The sequence below is a fragment of the Cnephaeus nilssonii genome (assembly GCF_951640355.1).
Source record: "Cnephaeus nilssonii genome assembly, chromosome: 17".
Taxonomy (NCBI): domain Eukaryota; kingdom Metazoa; phylum Chordata; class Mammalia; order Chiroptera; family Vespertilionidae; genus Cnephaeus; species Cnephaeus nilssonii.
Window position 1 is genome coordinate 33,218,253 of NC_137088.1, and position 17,170 is coordinate 33,235,422.

A 17,170-nucleotide genomic window follows, 5' to 3' on the forward strand; every position below is an offset into this window, starting at 1 on the left:
CATGGGTTACAGCTCAGCCTTGTAAACAGGATTGCACTTTTTATCAATGAGCTGCTTATATAAAAGAATCTCTTGTTTTCTTTATTTACTATATGACCTCTCTCATCTTGGAATTCCTTTCTGTTTATGGTGAAGAAGGGTTTTATATGTGGTGACCCCTGTCTAGAAAGTCTTTCTTTTAGCATTAGTTCACATGCTTTAGATTATTGTTTCAGTTTCTTGAAATTTATTCTTCTTTTATGTCACTTATGTCCATAGAGGAAATGCAATTGTCTTGAACTCTTTGCCTAGAGTGTAACTTTAGCTCAGAAAACTAATAACTCAGAACAGACCTTTCTCAAAGTGGTAGCATCTGATAGTTCAGACCAGAGGTCGGCAAACTCATTAGTCAACAGAGCCAAATATCAACAGTACAACGATTGAAATTTCTTTTGAGAGCCAAATTTTTTAAACTTAAACTTCTTCTAATGCCATTTCTTCAAAATAGACTCGCCCAGGCCTTGGTATTTTGTGGAAGAGCCACATTCAAGGGGCCAAAGAGCCGCGGTTTGCCGACCACTGGTCCAGACCATCCCAAGAACATTGAATCTGACAATAAAAGAAAATCTGATTTGGGAAGAGGGAATACTTTTTTTAGTTCTTTTAGAGAGAGCTCATTAATTAAAACATTTAGCCGCGTTTACATTATAATTAACTAGTTTACTAATTGAGTTAGCAAGTCTTTGCTCAAATTTGCCAAGGTCCCTGGAAGAAGCTATTACCATTAGCAGACCGAAAATCATTCTGATATTAATTAAAAAAGAATCCAACGTCTGCTAACACCTAAATAAATACTGATACCCCCTAATGGAAAGCATTTTCTAGGTTTAAAGTGACTCGCTGATAATACTGAACTATTTCAGTATTGAGCTTTTCTTCGGTGATGTTTCTGCATTACTTGTTTCCACACTGCTCCTGCTCGGTGGTGTCTTCCTGAGTTCCAGTTTGAAAAGCTGAAACTTGAAAGAAGCAGAACACCTCCACGGAAACCATGGGTTTCTTATAGTTGAAATATCAACAGCTGCATCTACTCTAGTTCTCTCTACGTTTCACTAAACATTTCACTTAAAAAAAAAAAAAAGACAAACATCTCTGAGTGACGATTAGTATTTTGGTTCCTTTATTGAAATAATTCTCTTTGCCTTTTGCTTCTCCATTTTTATAATTTTGAAGTAAGCCTAATAAGTGTTCTTAGTTGCCTGACATATCTGTCTAAAGTTTTTATTATAACAACACAAAGATTTTGAGAGATCAGCTAGGCTCTTGTTTTTTGGGTTTTTTCCCCCCACATAATAATCAAAGAATTCATATTGTAATTGAATTTCATTAGATAAGAATTTAAGCTGCCCTTATCCACCACTTTCTCAACCAAAATAATTCTCTTATGAGAATCTGTATTGGAAAAACAACTGACTTAAAAGCTTTTAAGTAAGTTTTTCAAGATCAAAAATAGTTAAGTACTCTTGGAAAACCTTTCCAAAATAATTTTTCTGACCACTATGGTTAATCTTCCACAAATTATTTTCTTTCAAGATCTATGTTTAGTAATTATTTTTATAGCAACTGTGATATAGTACAATGTCTTGAAGAGCATGAACTTCATGGCAAAACTGCAGGCAGAATGTTATCATCAGCAGGTATTCTATTGCTTTTCATTTATGATGGAATTTTTCACAAAGATTTTCATTCATCCTTAGAATGCCTGCACAGGTCATGCTCTCTATTATCTTTGAATACTGATTTGTTCAACTTAAAAAAACATATAACCACACCTGGCTGGTGTGCCTCAGTAGTTGAGCATCAACCTATGAGACAGGAGGTCACGGTTTGATTCCCGGTCATGGCACATGCCCAGGTTTCGGGCTCAATCCCCAGTAGTGGGAGTGCAGGAGGCAGCCAATCAATGATTCTCTCTCATCATTGATGTTTCTATCTCTCTCTCCCTCTCCCTTCCTCTCTGAAATCAATTTTAAAATATGTATAAAAAACCCATTTTACAGATGAGAAAACTGAGGCCCAAAAAATGTTTACATAATTTATTCAAGGTCATATAGCTAATAAACTCTAGAGCCAGGATTTAAACCCAGGCAGGCTAGTCCCAGAATTATTTATGAATTAACAATGTAATGTGGTTGCCAAAGAAGTGTTGACATAAGAACGTTCAAATCGGTAGGGAATTTTTAAAAGAGTTTATTTGAGCCAAACTGACAACATATATGGGGAACAAGATCTCAAATACTTCAGAGAATAACAGTTTTGCAGCAGCTTTTATGCATTTGAAATTAGGGAGGAAATGTAAGGAAAATTACATAGAGGTGGGAGAAGGCAAGGCAGGGATAGGATTATGAGATAGATTATGTGCTTCCTGGAGGGTTAGTACCCCTTTCAAGGGTAATTATTTCTGGTATTTCAAAGGTGCATTAACCTATATGCACAACAACAAGACAGGGGTGGCTTAAAATCTTTCACTAAAGAAGTTATAGGTCTGGGTCATTACTATCCACCATGACCTGCCCAGTTAGAAATTTATGATCAGATCATTCTGTGAGGTTCTTTCCATATAACTTAGCTTTTCATTCATAGTAGCAAGTCTACTCTTAATCTTAAACTGTATGCTTTAAAAGCAGGGAGGCCCTAGCCAGTTTGGCTCAGTGGATAGAGCGTCGGCCTGTGGACCAAGGGTCCTGGGTTTGATTCCAGTCAAGGGCACTTACCTTGGTTGTAGGCTCCTCAGGCCCTGGCAGGAGGCAACCAATCGATATGTTTCTCTCACATTGATGTTTCTCTTTGTCTTTCCCTCTCTCTTCCACTCTCCCTAAAAATCAATGGAAAAATATCCTTGGGTGAGGATTAACAAAAAAATTTTTGTTTAAAATCAGGTAGGTAACTTGTGGTCTCTACTGATTAATATCTAATTTTGGGAACCACATTTTTAAAAAGAATAAGAATGAATTGAAATAAATCCATAAATAAGCCATTAGTATTGTGAGGAGGCTCAAATCAAAACAAAAAAAATCATTAGAAGTTAAAGACTGAGAAGATTATGTTTAGAAATGGGAAGAGTCAGTGGAATATAAGTATCTACACTAATAAAAGAGAAAGATGCAAATTGACTGTACCTTCGCAACGCCCACCAGCCAATCAGGAGTAAGTATGCAAATTAACCCAACAAATATGGTGGGTTAATTTGCATACACAGGCACCGAGTGGTCAAGGATGGGGCGGAACACACCACCCCAGCCGCTCAGGGCCTCTGGGCAGCATGGGAAGGCGGGGCTGGAGCAGAAAGGTGGTGCCGGCAGCCAGGGAAAGGAAGGCCCACTCCTGCACGAATCTTCATGCATCGGGCTTCTAGTCCTATATAATAAAAGGGTAGTATGCAAATCGACCGAACGGCAGCACCGAACAACAATCAAAGCATAATATGCTAATGATATGCTAAGGCTGCTCAACTGCTAACTATGTCGTGCACTGACCACCAGGGGGCAGACAGTCAACTGGTCAATCAGTCGCTATGATGTGCACGGACCACCAGGGGGCAGATGTTCCGATCGGTAGGTTAGCTTGCTGCTGGGGTCCAGCCAATTGGGACTGAGCGAGATGGGCCGGACATGCCCTGGAGCCCTCCTGCGGTCCCTCCCCAGCCCAATCGTGCACCGGTGGGGTCCCTCAGCCAGGCCTGAGCCCTCTTACAATCCAGGACCCCTCGGGTGATGTCAGAGAGCTGGTTTCAGCCCGATCCCGCAGGCCACTCCCCTTGGGAGGGCGCCAGATGCAGGGCTCATGGCTGGCAAGCGATGCTGTGGCAGCGCGAGCCTCTCCAGATCGGGGCTGATTGGGTGCGAGCCTGCGGCAGGCACACTCGGGTCGGGATGAGCAGGAGCAGCGGCAGGTAGGAGCTGCAGGCAGCGTTGAACTGTGGGTTTCAGCCCGATCCTTACAGACCACCCAGAGGGACTCCACCCGTGTACAATTTCATGCACCAGGCCTCTAGTCTTCAAATATTTGAAAATCCACATACAGAAGAGAGTACTAGAACCAGTGAAGATGTAACTTCTAGCTCAGTAAAAGAAATAATTTTATAAACGTTTTTAGAAATAATTTTATAAAAGGTTTTAGACAACTCCTTCACCTTAGAAAGTATGAAACTATGAATCTTCTCTCTAGAAAAAAAATATGCAAATGCATATAATTTTGCTTTAAATTTCCAAGGGTTCAAAAATCTACTTTTAAATCTATGCATACCACTTCTAGAGCCATGTACCCCAGATTAAAACGAAAAGGTCAAGGATAAAGAGGCAAGTATGTTTAATAATCTTTAGCAACTAACTCATGAGTTCACTTGGACATGTTTTGGTTCTCTCACAGCCATGATCTGAGACTTGAAACCAGGTGAGCAGTGCCAGTCACTCCCAAGCTTACCCCCCTTATCCTGTCTCCAGGAACCTGAATCCTGGTTTCTTTCTTTTTCTCTACCTAAATAAAACTTAGTTTCCCTCTTAATAAATAAATAAGTAAATAATCTTTAAAACTCCTTACAACTTAACAATTCTATTATCTAAAATAACTCTCAACTCTATGTCTTCTAATTTCTTCTGAGATCCATTATGATACATATTGCAATAAGAGTTTAAATATGACAGTCAAAAAAAAGTCAAGTTTGCCTAGCGACAATATAAACTATGAGTAAATTCAAAGATAGTATGGCTTATTATTCAACCTTTAAAAGATATATGCCTAAGTTTAAAGTTAAAAAATAAGATGCTAATGTACAACTCAATATCTAATATTTAATGCCCAAATTAGAAATTTCCTTCCCCTGCTTTAAAACTTCTTCTTAAACTCTCCCTTTTCATCCTTTATTCCTGGCTAACTGTTAAGACTGACAGACCAACAAACTATTAGAACCTAAGTGGTCTGGACTAGAAGTCAGACCACTTAGGTTCTAATTCACTACCTTTACCATGAATTTAATTTTGTATTAGTCCATCTCCTCATCTTGTTCTATAAACTTTCATATACTTAAAAGGGCTTTTTACTTTATTTTTTATTTTTTACAATATATTTTTATTGATTTCAGAGAGGAAGAAATGAAAACTTCAATAATGAAAAAGAATCATTGATTGGCTGCTTCCTGCACGCCCCCTACCGGGATTGAGCCTGCAACCCACGCATGTGCCTTGGCCGGAATCAAACCATGATCTCTTGGTTCCTAAGTCAATGCTCAACCACTAAGCCATGCCAGCTGGGCCTAAAAGGGTTTTTATTTACTTTTTCAAAGGATTTTTAAATGGTGAAGTGCTATGTAAACATAAATAACTCCTGTATTATCAACAGAAAGAAAACAAAGCCATCTTAAAAAAAGCAAATGTATGTTCACATTTCAATTCCTAATTATAAAAAGCAACCTTTGAATCGAGTGTGTTTTAATGTATAATGTTCATCCATAAATGCTTTGTACATTCAGTGTTAAATTGTATTGAGAGGACATAGCTCAGACAGTTAAGAATTTTGGCAGCAAAGGAAAAACTTGAAGGTGCCAGTGGGCGACACAACTACAAGAGTTGGAGGGAAAGTTACATGATCAAAAAACAGTCATAAAAGTATTCCATGCTTGAAAAATCCGTTTTCTCTCAAACCACTAGAAATAAAGAGAACTAAAAAGTGACGAGTTTAGTAGGTCTTGAGCCTTTATTAGCAAGCGTTAAGTGCCACATTGCTGAAATTGCACCTCTCCTGCCAGAACAGCACTACACACACCATGTCTGCCCTTAGACTAGACTCCAGATACAGGCACAAGATGTTCTAGCAAATAACATGCAGCAAGAGCCAGCACACAAGTATGAGGGAATCCAGGCTCTAGGCATCTGATTTTTCTCCTTGGTCCTACTTGAAAACGGACACTGCTATGAAAAATTTATTATAGTAATAGGATAATGATCACGGTGTAGCTAAATTATATGCCAACCAATGAAATGGAAAAGCAACGTGTACTATCAGCTCAACTATCTTATTTTCTTTTGAACAGACAGGTCATGATTACACTAAACAGAGAACAGCTGAGTAACTGCAACTTATATTTATCATGTGAAGATGATTTCAAGCCATTAAGAGAAAAAAAAAAGTGGCCCAGAAAATACTAGGCTGTAGAAGTCAAATGAAAAAACTAACAAACAAAACTAGGGTTTGGGGGGAAAGGGGTAAGGAAGAGAATGAGCTACTGACTTAATAAAAAGAGAACAAATAAATGGGACAGGGAGGGTGAGCCCCCTGAGATAGAATGAGGAAAAGTATGCAAAGGCTTAAAGGGCGCTTCCGCAGTGAATATGGAAAGGGGTGAGCCTGTTAACTGCTTCAACAGAAAAAGGTAAACCATACGGGGAACCTTTCTGAACCAGCATTCACGGCCGTCGGTAACAACAATGCCTAACTCAGGCATGGCACTTAATATGCTGTGAGCGTTGTTCCAAATGCGTCCCACAGATCCGTACCTTGACTCCTCGCAACCCCCTGCAGCTCCGCCACGCCCCGAAGAGGCAGTTCCTACCACTTGACAGGTGAAGCACCTGAGACCAGGCAAATGCAAGGCCACACAGCTGGTACCAGGGTCTGAGCGCTCATCAATTAACTGAACTAATTGCCTGCAAGATCCTACAAAAACCTTCGTATTTTCTGCGGACGGGGACCATGGCTCTCTGGAATTTCTCAAAGGAGTTTGGGTCCAAAAAAGTGATCCTGGACTTTAAAGTTCCTTTATGGGGGATATGAGGTTCTCCTAAGAACACACACCTCTGGAACTCTGAGAAACACCTAGCAGAGACAGAGTGGGTCATGAAAGGGGGAAAAGTCAGAAAACGAGACTTAGAAGCCATCCTTCTCCCCTGAAAGACAGAGAAAGTAGAAAGCGGCCCTTCCTCTCCTCCACGAGGCGTGACTCAGGGACGTGGCCTCCCCCCTAGTTTGCAGTGTGTGTGTGTGTGGGGGGGGGAGGGAGGGGTTGGTTCTCCTCCAGACACTCACAGGTTACCCGGCCAGGCCTGGAAGGATGCGTGCTTCTCAGATAGGACTGGGGTGACAAGGGGGCCCCCCCCGAGGCGCAGGGAGGGAAGCCTGCCCAGGAGCACGCCGGGCCGGGTCTAGAGGCCCTCGGCATAGGTGCCCGCGCCCTCGCCCCATACCTTACCCGGCTTGGCTGTTCTTCCGAGGCTGGGGCACCCGTGCTTGGCGGCGGCCCGGTCTCTGACGGACTCACACTCGGGGCAGGGGTGGGAGATCCGCGGCCTGTCCAGCCGAGGCCCTGGAGTTCGAGGTCCCAGGACGCCGACAGTGCGCGCGCCCCCGAGGCTGCCCAGAGAAGAAGGGTCCGAGCGCGCCCCGCGAGCCAAGCGGCCGCCGCCGCCGCCGCCGCGGGAGAAATCGCTGCCTGCTAGGTCCGCCCGCACCCGGCCCGGCCACTGCCCCGCTTCCCCCGCGCGAGCTTTGGCGGCGGAGCAGCACGGTGAGCGCCGATTGGCCCGCGGGATGAGTAACGTAAGGCGCTTCTCCTCACCGATTGGCCGGGGCGGCGGTGCGTGCAAGGAGTAAACAAACCCCGCCCCCAGGCTTCCCAAAGAGAGGAGGGGGCCGGAGGGGAAGGGGCGGGGCCGCGAGGTGAAGGGATGTAATGCTCCAACCCCTGGCTGCTCACAGGAGCTTCCCAGTGGGTCCCCTGCATTGACCCTGCCATGCGGCTCCCCAACCGCCTCCCGGGTGGGCTGCAGGCCTGAGGCCTAATATTTGTAGACACGCCCTTCGTCAGGCTTGACTTTCCCATCCACTCCTCCAGACTTGACTTTCCCATCCACCCCCATCCCCAAGGCCCTGAAGCTGGAAAACCCCATCCTTTCGGAAAGTTTAGAAAGAGGGTAAACAGCCTTTGATGAATCGTCCTCGGGGAGGAGTGAGCAGGGGAATAGGGAGGCCACATGTGGGGGCAAGTGTAGGGCACCCTGTAATTATTCAGACAGTGGTTTAGAGACCATGGAGATGTGGGATCTTGAATAGGCAAGTAAGATCCAAACCAGGCCAAGTCACTATATCAAGTGGAAGCTGAAGATAAAATCGTGACACATAACCCCAAATACCTGTCCCTTTAATTCAATATTAAAACATTTGTCTATTAATTCTGTGCCTATGTGAAAAACCATGTATGAGCTTACATTCTAGTGGAATGGAGAAGACAATATGCAAAAGAAATAAGCAAAATATAACCTCTGTTACATGCTGATACGTGCTATAGGTAAAAATATATAAGCAGCCGAGACCGGTTTGGCTCAGTGGATAGAGCGTCGGCCTGCGGACTTAAGGGTCCCAGGTTCGATTCCGGTCAAGGGCATGTACCGTGGTTGCAGGCACATCCCCAGTAGGGGGTGTGCAAGAGGCAGCTGATCGATGTTTCTCTCTCATCGATGTTTCTAACTCTCTATCCCTCTCTCTTCCTCTCTGTAAAAAATCAATAAAATATATTAAAAAAAAAAATATATATATATATATATATATATATATATATATATGCAGAGAAGGTAGAATGGCTTCTGTTAAATAGGGTGTTCAGAGAAGGCGCAGAAAAGGTACCATTTAAGCAAATATTAAAAGGAGGTGGGGGAGGTTAGAGAGCGCCTTTGGGCCTTTCTCTGGGGAGGGGTGGAGAGACAATTCCTGCATCATTGGGCATATATAAATTCCTAGGAGTCCAAGAACGCCAAATGCATCACTCCCCAGACTGATTCTAAAGGGCAAAACCCCAATGAAGTGACTGATTACCTTGCATTGTTCAGTAACAAATCAATAGGATTTTAAAAAATGATTTATTTAATTTCCACAGACATTTTGTTAAGGTTTCAAGGTAACAAATTCTTTTCACACACTGTAGGCACAAAGATACAAAAAATGAGCAAGACAGGTAAAACCTCCACCCTCAAGGAACTCAACCTAGCAGTGGAGATGGATTATAAACCACCTCAACAAGCAGTGCAAGGCATTGTAAACAACCATAATAGAAGCAGACAGCCCTTGGGCCAATAGGAGTTGGGAGGGGGGCGTTATTAAGGAGCTATAACTCTCTCAGAATCTCTTTGTCTATAAAGAAAATTCAGTACTAAATTTTACAGTAAGGCTACGGCTATCAGGGATTCTCTGACCTCTTTATAAGTTTCTAAAGTGATAGTCTGAAGATAATATTAAGTTGAACAATATAAAATTGCTAATATTTGGCAATTTTCATTTTCCTCAACTTAGTCTCTTATAGAGTTAACAAGGATTTTGCTATGTAATGCATATAGTAAGTGTTCAATAAATGATAGCGATTATGATCATTTGATAATATTTCTTTTAAAAAATGATTTAAAAGTCAGTGTTTTATAACACCTTCCAATGCTATGCACAAAGTAAAATGGGCAGTGAATGTTCCAAATTTTCCATTTTGATTTAGCTGTGTTTGATCTAGCTGTTTTCCAGTTTGATCTAGCTGTGAATTTCCATGACCTAATCAGAGTATGCTGTAAAAGACACTAAATGCTAGTTTCACAGCAGGCCAAGAAATTTAGAATAAGAAACAGCTTGGTTTTGAAAGCTAAAAACTGAAAATTCTCCAGAACAGAATAAATTGTCAAGTTGTTTCAGGGAGGAAAATTCATGTAAATCAATTTTTCATTCCCACTCACAGTTCCAATTTAGCAATTTGTACAACAGTCAGCTTTGTCTCTTCCTTTTCATTTCCCTCTTAAGGGATCTTATTTCCTTTGAATAGAAAAATAAAGCTTCCACCATCTTCAGCGCCAGAGAGCAGATGTTTGAAACATGACAGAACACTTATTGATTCAGCAAACACTTATTGTATGCCAAGAACAGTGCAAGGCATTGGAAATACAAACATAAATGTCCAAAGAACTCCATTCATGGGTGGTGTTCTTTGTGCCTGGAACAATCTCCCAGGTCTCCCACACCTCACCTACATGTGCCTTCACATAAGCTTAAACAACACTTTCTCCAGAAATGCTTACTCTGACTCTCCATCTCCAGCTCTTTTCCCATTAAATCCTGTTTGTCTTTCTAACACTCATCAAACTTGCAACTACTCATTTGGTATCTGTATCCTGTTAAACTGTCAGCTCCTTGAGATCCGGAGCCATATCATCCAATTCACTACCCTCAGTGCTTAAGAGAAGTTCTGTACGTTTTTATTGAATGGATGAGAGTGTCACAGCCTAGCACAGTTGGAAAGAGGAGAGAGATATCCTACCTAATAATAGACAAATATGCAAATTGACCGTACCTTCGCTATGCCCGCGATTGGCCAGGAGGCACGGGGGGCGGGACTTGGGGTGGCCGGGGTGGCCGATTGGGCCGGCGGAATGCTGAGCTTGCGTTGCCAGCGGCGGCTCGAGCTCAGCATCTGCGCCATGGCTGTGCTGCGGCACAGAAGGGGCCTCTGGGGCAGCGAGCTCACATCCCACCGCAGACCATCAAAAGCGGGGGAGCTGGGTGCCTGTCCGCTCAGGCACCAGGCCTTTCAGAAGCCTCCGCCACGCTGGAGGCTTCTGAAAGGCCTGGTGCACCAGCGATCAAAAGCAAAAGCGTGGGAGCTGGGTGCCTGTCCGCTCAGGCACCAGGCCTTTCAGAAGCCTCCGCCGCGCTGGAGGCTTCTGAAAGGCCTGGTGCACCAGTGGACAGGCACCCAGCTCCCCCGTGATCGAAAGCAAAAGCGTGGGAGCTGGGTGCCTGTCCGCTCAGGCACCAGGCCTTTCAGAAGCTTCCGCTGCGCCAGAGGCTTCTGAAAGGCCTGGTGCACCAGTGGACAGGCACCCAGCTCCCCCGTGATCGAAAGCAAAAGTGTGGGAGCTGGGTGCCTGTCCACTCAGGCACCAGGCCTTTCAGAAGCCTCCAGTGCGCTGGAGGCTTCTGAAAGGCCTGGTGCACCAGCGATCAAAAGCAAAAGCATGGGAGCTGGGTGCCTGTCCGCTCAGGCACCAGCGGACAGGCACCCAGCTCCCCCGTGATTGAAAGCGAAAGCGTGTAGGGGACCCTACACGTGCATGATTCAATCATGCACTGGGCCTCTAGTCCTATATAATAAAACCCTAATATGCAAATGAACTGAATGGCAGAACGACCAGCAGAAGGACCAGTCGCTATGATGTGCACTGACCACCAGGGGGCAGACGCTCAACACAGGAGCTGCCCCTGTCCTGCAACCAGAGGCAACCTGAGGCAGCAATCAGGGGGAAGGCAGCAATCAGGGGGCAGGCCTGTGATCATGGATCTGGCCGAGCCCTGGGATCGGGCCTAAACCGGCAGTTAGACATCCCTCAAGGGCACAGGCTGGGCTGAGGGACACAGCCCCGCCCCCCGCATGAATTTCATGCACTGGGCCTCTAGTAAATATATCAAGTCTCTACTTGTAAATATGCGGGCCACCAAAGAGCGGGCCATGGAAGAGCAGATCTGTTACAGTTAAACCTGAGGAATTTCCACGTGCTGCCCCTCTCCTGGTGCTTGGTGCTGCTCTCTGCAGGTGAAGCTGTAGGACTCCTGGACCTCTCAAACTTTAATGTGCACAGCAATCACTTGGAGGTCTTATTAAAACTGACACTCTGAATCAGTAGGTCAGAGGTTGGGGGTAGGGCCTGCATTTCCAACAAGCTCCCAGCTGGTGCTGATGCTGCTTCACCGCACTTTGAGTAACAAGGTCCTCAGTGTAGCTCCCTTTTTTTTTTAATTGCACACCTTGAATTTTTAAATTAAATTTATTGGGGACACATTGGTTAATATAATTACATAGGTTTCGAGTATACAATTCTATAATACATCATCTGCATATTCTCCCTTCCCTCCAGCCTCCTTCCCCTCCGCTAACCACCACACTGTTGTCGGTGTCCATGCGTTTTTGTCTGTTTGTCTTGTTTGTTCATTTGTTGCTCTCACATATGAATGAAATTATATGGTTAGTGGCATCTTTTTATCATACAAACAAAACTATCTGTAGTTATCTGGACAGTTGTATATATGACTTTAAAAAAAGCCTCCAGTTTTCATACTTAATCCATCCAATGACTGATAAAAGAAATAGCACTTAAGAGAAAAATGTGTTAAATCAAGGCTTGCCTTTCAGAGACAGCCCTGTTACGGGCAGTTTAATCACATGAGTAGGGAAAAGCAGAATCAAAGCCTTGGAATTTCCTCAGCAAGGGACATGCCTTCCCCTCAGCTCATTTCTGGAATGACTTGGTTAGGGCAGTGAAAAAATTTCAGTCACCCTTAATAAAAGCAACCTCTTCTTCATATCAAATCTAAAACTCTTTTTATGATAAAATATTCTATTTTTCCTACAAATAGAAAGTAAATGTGAGGTATATGGAATAATGAATAACGAATAAACCCCCATGTATTAGCTTAAGAAATAAAATATCAACATTGCTGGAACCCCTTATGTTCCTTTGTCTCCCCCCCAAAAAATGACCATGTCCTAAGTTATAATTTCCTTGATTTTCTTTATAATTTTAACACATATGTAGGTAATTTCAAGCAATATATTGCTTAGTTTTACATGTTTTAAACTACATATATTTGGGTTCAAACTTTATTATTCATCTGCAAATTATTTTTATTGCTCAACATTTTGTTTGAGAGAATCATCTGTCTTGAAGCATGATTCTGGTGAGGATTTTAAAAAAATCCAAACCTTCACCTAATCACCAGAAAATATCAGGCCAACCCATATTGAGGGACATTCTATAAAACAACTGCCAGTATTCTTAAAAAATGTCAAGGTCCTAAAAGAAAGACTGAGGAACTGTCACAGATTGGAGAAGAGTAAGGAGACATGAAAATTAAGTGCAGTGTGGGATCCTGATTGATTCCTGGGCCGGAAAAAGGACCTTAATTGGAAAGCTAACAAAATTCATATGAAGCCTATAGATTAGTTAGCACTATTGTATAAGTGTAAATTTCCTGGTTTTCATAATTGTATTGTGGTGATATAGGATGTTAGTTAGGGGAAGCTGGGTGAAGGGGGAATTCTGTGTACTATTTTTACAGCTTTTCTGTAAGTCTAAAATTATTTCAAAATAAAAAGTTTAAAAACTGAATACTGGGGAATCTTATTAAAACACAGATTCTGGCGAAACCGGTTTGGCTCAGTGGATAGAGCGTCGGCCTGCGGACTGAAAGGTCCCGGGTTCGATTCCGGTCAAGGGCATGTACCTTGGTTGCGGGCACATCCCTGGTGGGGGGTGTGCAGGAGGCAGCTGATCGGTGTTTCTCTCTCATCGATGTTTCTAACTCTCTATCCCTCTCCCTTCCTCTCTGTAAAAAATCAATAAAATATTAAAAAAACAAACAAACAAAAAACACACAGATTCTGATTCAGAAGCTCTGGAATGAGGCCTGAAAATCGACTTTTCTGAAAAGCACTCTGATGGCAGTAAGGCTACTGGTCCCAACAACGTATTTAAGTACTTTCCCCCCACCCATTGTATTGAGGTGAAATTGACATACAATAAACTAAGCATACTTAAAATAAAAAACGATGAGTTTTGACATATGTATATATCCATGAAACTATCGCCACAATCAAGATAATGAATCTATTGTTGGGAGCCAATTCTACCTGGCTCTCTCATTTCTGCTTGTCTTACAAGGAGAGGCACTGAGGCCTTTTTTATAAAATAGAGTGTCTCCCTCCAGAGTAGAGGGCAGTTTTCTTTACCATCCAGGAAAATAAAAATTATTTCCTCTGGGGCAAGCATTGGGCAGGTTTACTTGCAGTTCGTTACAGAAGACTCGGGTTTCCTAAGCTTGAGATTCCTCAGCTGTACTCCAGACACACTGTGTGCACAGCATTAACCGGCACTGCTCTCAGTAGGAGTTGAAAGGTAAGGGGCACCAACGCAAATATGAAGATCCTGATGTTTGCTTTGGCTTGAGTAATAAAGTCTGTAATCTCTGACCCAGGAGTCTCATAGCTTCTGCCAGTATCCAGGGAACTGTGGAAGGCTAACTTGTTGGTTTCCAAGAAGAGTAAACTTTCAGACTTTTGTCAGTTCTTGACAGTGTTTGGTGATGAAGCTGGGATGCTGACAGAGATAGGACTTGCTGGGAGAGACAGGACAAGGGTTGGTTAGACCAAAGGAGAATTCCTTAGGATCTGGTAGATAATATTCTTTGCCCAAGTGATGGGGAGAGGGGGGAGATAAGGGGAACTTAGCAAATCTAATGTATTTGCCTTACATTCTCCACCTCTTAATGGGTTCTGTTTCTTTTTCTAAATAGAAAAAGAATTCCACTATTACTCCATATCATCCTCACTTCTTTCTTCTTACAATTTCTTTTGCATAAGCCAGATTTTTAAAAAATATTGCTATAAAATAGATAAATTTCAGAAAAGGAAGCTTCATATATCTCCATAATGCCTCCCCTTTCCTTGTCTTCATTAGACTAATATTACTTTAAAATAAAATAAAATAAAAACCAAGTCTCTCTCTCTTTCTTCTAATAACTCGATGCTTATCATCCTTCAAATCCCCTGCTATGGAATGATGCCATGGGCTCAGAAACAGTAATGGGCTCCACTATGATCATGGAATAGAATCCCAATTGTCTGACTGAATCCTCCTCCTCCACCCAGAGGTCACTATGCGGACAGGCAAGCTCAAAGAATGAGCAGAGAAACACTAAATAAAAATGGCTTCAATGCACAACCTGTATAGAACAATCATTCACTGTTTCATTGTAGTTTCCCAAATAATTTTAGATGACAATTTTCAGAAGGGATTTTTAACAGCTTCGAGGCTAATCCCATCATATTCACATTTGAAATTATCTTTCCTACAGATTCTAAATCTTTCTAAATATTTAAAAATACAGAATGTTTTCACAACAAGTTATATCATCTTTTCCCCACTACAAATAATTAACCCTCTTCTCTAGTAATTTCCCTTGTGCAAGAATGTGGAATATGGAATAATAAGCCTAAATAGGATCTAAAGAGACACGGTTACATAAAACCTTTCTTCTCTAACCATATTAAGCCCAAATTTATCTCGAGTCACAACTGTAGTTAGCATATGCTTATTTCTCTCCCTTCTTAAAGTGCAGAAAACAAACAGAAAATAGTTTTATTTTTATTTATTTATTTTTTAAAATATATATTTTATTCATTTTTTACAGAGAGGAAGGGAGAGGGATAGAGAGTTAGAAACAAAAAAAAAAAAGACGAGAGTTAGAAACATCGATGAGAGAGAAACATGGATCAGCTGCCTCCTGCACGCCCCCCACTGGGGATGTGCCCGCAACCAAGGTACATGCCCTTGACCAGACTCGAACCCGGGAACTTTCAGTCCTCAGGCTGACGCTCTATTCACTGAGCCAAACCGGTTTTGGCAGAAAATAGTTTTAAATAAGATTTTCTAGGTAACATTAAAAAGCAAATTCAGAAGTTAAAGTAAACAAAGAGGTAAGGGGAAATTTTGCATACACCTGAGAAATATTTCTATTGCTATGCATCCTAGATCTTATCTATAGATTTTAGCAATGGTTTATGAAGTTCTCAAAAATATTTAATAAAACTATAAATTTTGTAAATAACTTCAGAGAAATAACATTATCAATTTATTGATGCATATGAATTGGAATCTATACTGTCTTATACAAATAGGAAAATTTCCACAAAATCATTCTGAAACATTATACAAATCACCTTACTTTAAATAAAAAGGCTTAGAAACATTAGGGTAGTTATGTAATACATATGCATACAGCCCACTTAAGATTCTAAGTAAAGGTATTTGAAACTTTTTGCTGTTGTACAGTATTAGTAGCGCACTGAGTACAGAAGGAATATGAGAACTCTTCTGCTCAGCACATTATGTAATCATGTTCAAATGCTATATATATTTTACCTAGAAGGATTTGAAAATCCTATGTAATGACTTCTTAAGTCACTGGACTGATTTTTTTTTAAGTTAAAAAATATTACTTTAAAGATATGGCAGACAACCCAATTAGCAAATGGGCAAAAGAGATGAATAGACATTTCACTGAAGAGGATAAGCAGATGGCAAAAAAGCACATGAAAATATGTTCAACAGTGCAGAGAGAGTATTCTATTTCTTTCTGGTGTTATACTATTTTCTGCTTCTTTTATATTTCAAATTTTCTATAATGTAAAGTTTAAAAGTTGGTAAAATATTTAATAAACAGTGTAAAACAAGTTGCAAGCTAGGAAAAGATATCTGTAGAACATATAATGGACAAAAGATTAATATTTCAAAGAAGTTCTTTTTAAAAATATTTTTATTGATTTCAGAGAGGAAGGGTGAGGGAGACAGAAATATCAATGATGAGAGAGAATCATTGATCGGCTGCCTCCTGCATGCCCCCCCAACTGGGGATCAAGCCCATAACCTGGGCATGTGCCCTGACTGGGAATCAAACCCTGACCTCCTGGTTCATAGATCAATGCTCAACCACTGAGCCATGCTGGCCAGGCTTTAAAAATATTTTTATTGACTTTTAGAGAGAGAGGAAGGAAGAGGGAGAGAGAGAAACATTGATGCAAGAGTAGAACATCAATCACCTGTCCCCTACTGGGGATAGAGCTCACAACCTGGGCATGTGCCCTGATCAGGAATCAAATCAGCAACCTTTCCGTGACACCCAACCAACTGCACCACACCAGCCAAGGCTCCAAAATTTTCTAAAATTCCTAGTTCTCAAAGGCATGAACATCATTTCTCATTATCCAAGATAATAATCTTATCCATTTACAACATGATCTTGGACTAGTTACTTCATGAAGTCAGAAAGGTAAGGAAGGAATTTTTCTCCTTCTTTGGTTCCCCTCTGAGAATCCAATAGCTGCTCTTAGTTATCGCCAGCCTGTCTGTGTCTAGAAGCTCTGAGCCCAAGCCACCCTACTTTGGATTATTTCTCTGGGCTACATGCCTTAATCTGTGCTCCAGTAGTTTGCAGAAACTGATAACTCACCTATTTCCCTATATTTCTTCCCTACTTATTCTAAACTAGAGGCCAGGTGCATGAATTCGTGCATGGGTGGGGTCCCTCCTGCTAGATTCGGGGTACGGGTGAACCAGAT

General features: G+C 41.9%; 1 protein-coding gene across 5 annotated transcripts in view; it reads right to left on the bottom strand.

Moving 5' to 3' along the window:
* Positions 1 to 17,170, bottom strand: part of TFDP2 (transcription factor Dp-2) — a 140,827-nt gene that overhangs the window by 109,656 nt on the left and 14,001 nt on the right. For 4 of the 5 annotated variants that reach the window (XM_079794688.1, XM_079794686.1, XM_079794694.1 and 1 more), the window contains exon 1: positions 7,223 to 7,496. The exons of the other annotated variant lie outside the window; for it this stretch is intronic. The gene's annotated coding sequence lies outside the window, so the exon portion shown is untranslated. Of the gene's footprint in view, positions 1 to 7,222; positions 7,497 to 17,170 lie in introns of those variants that run through there. 5 annotated transcript variants of the gene reach the window in all.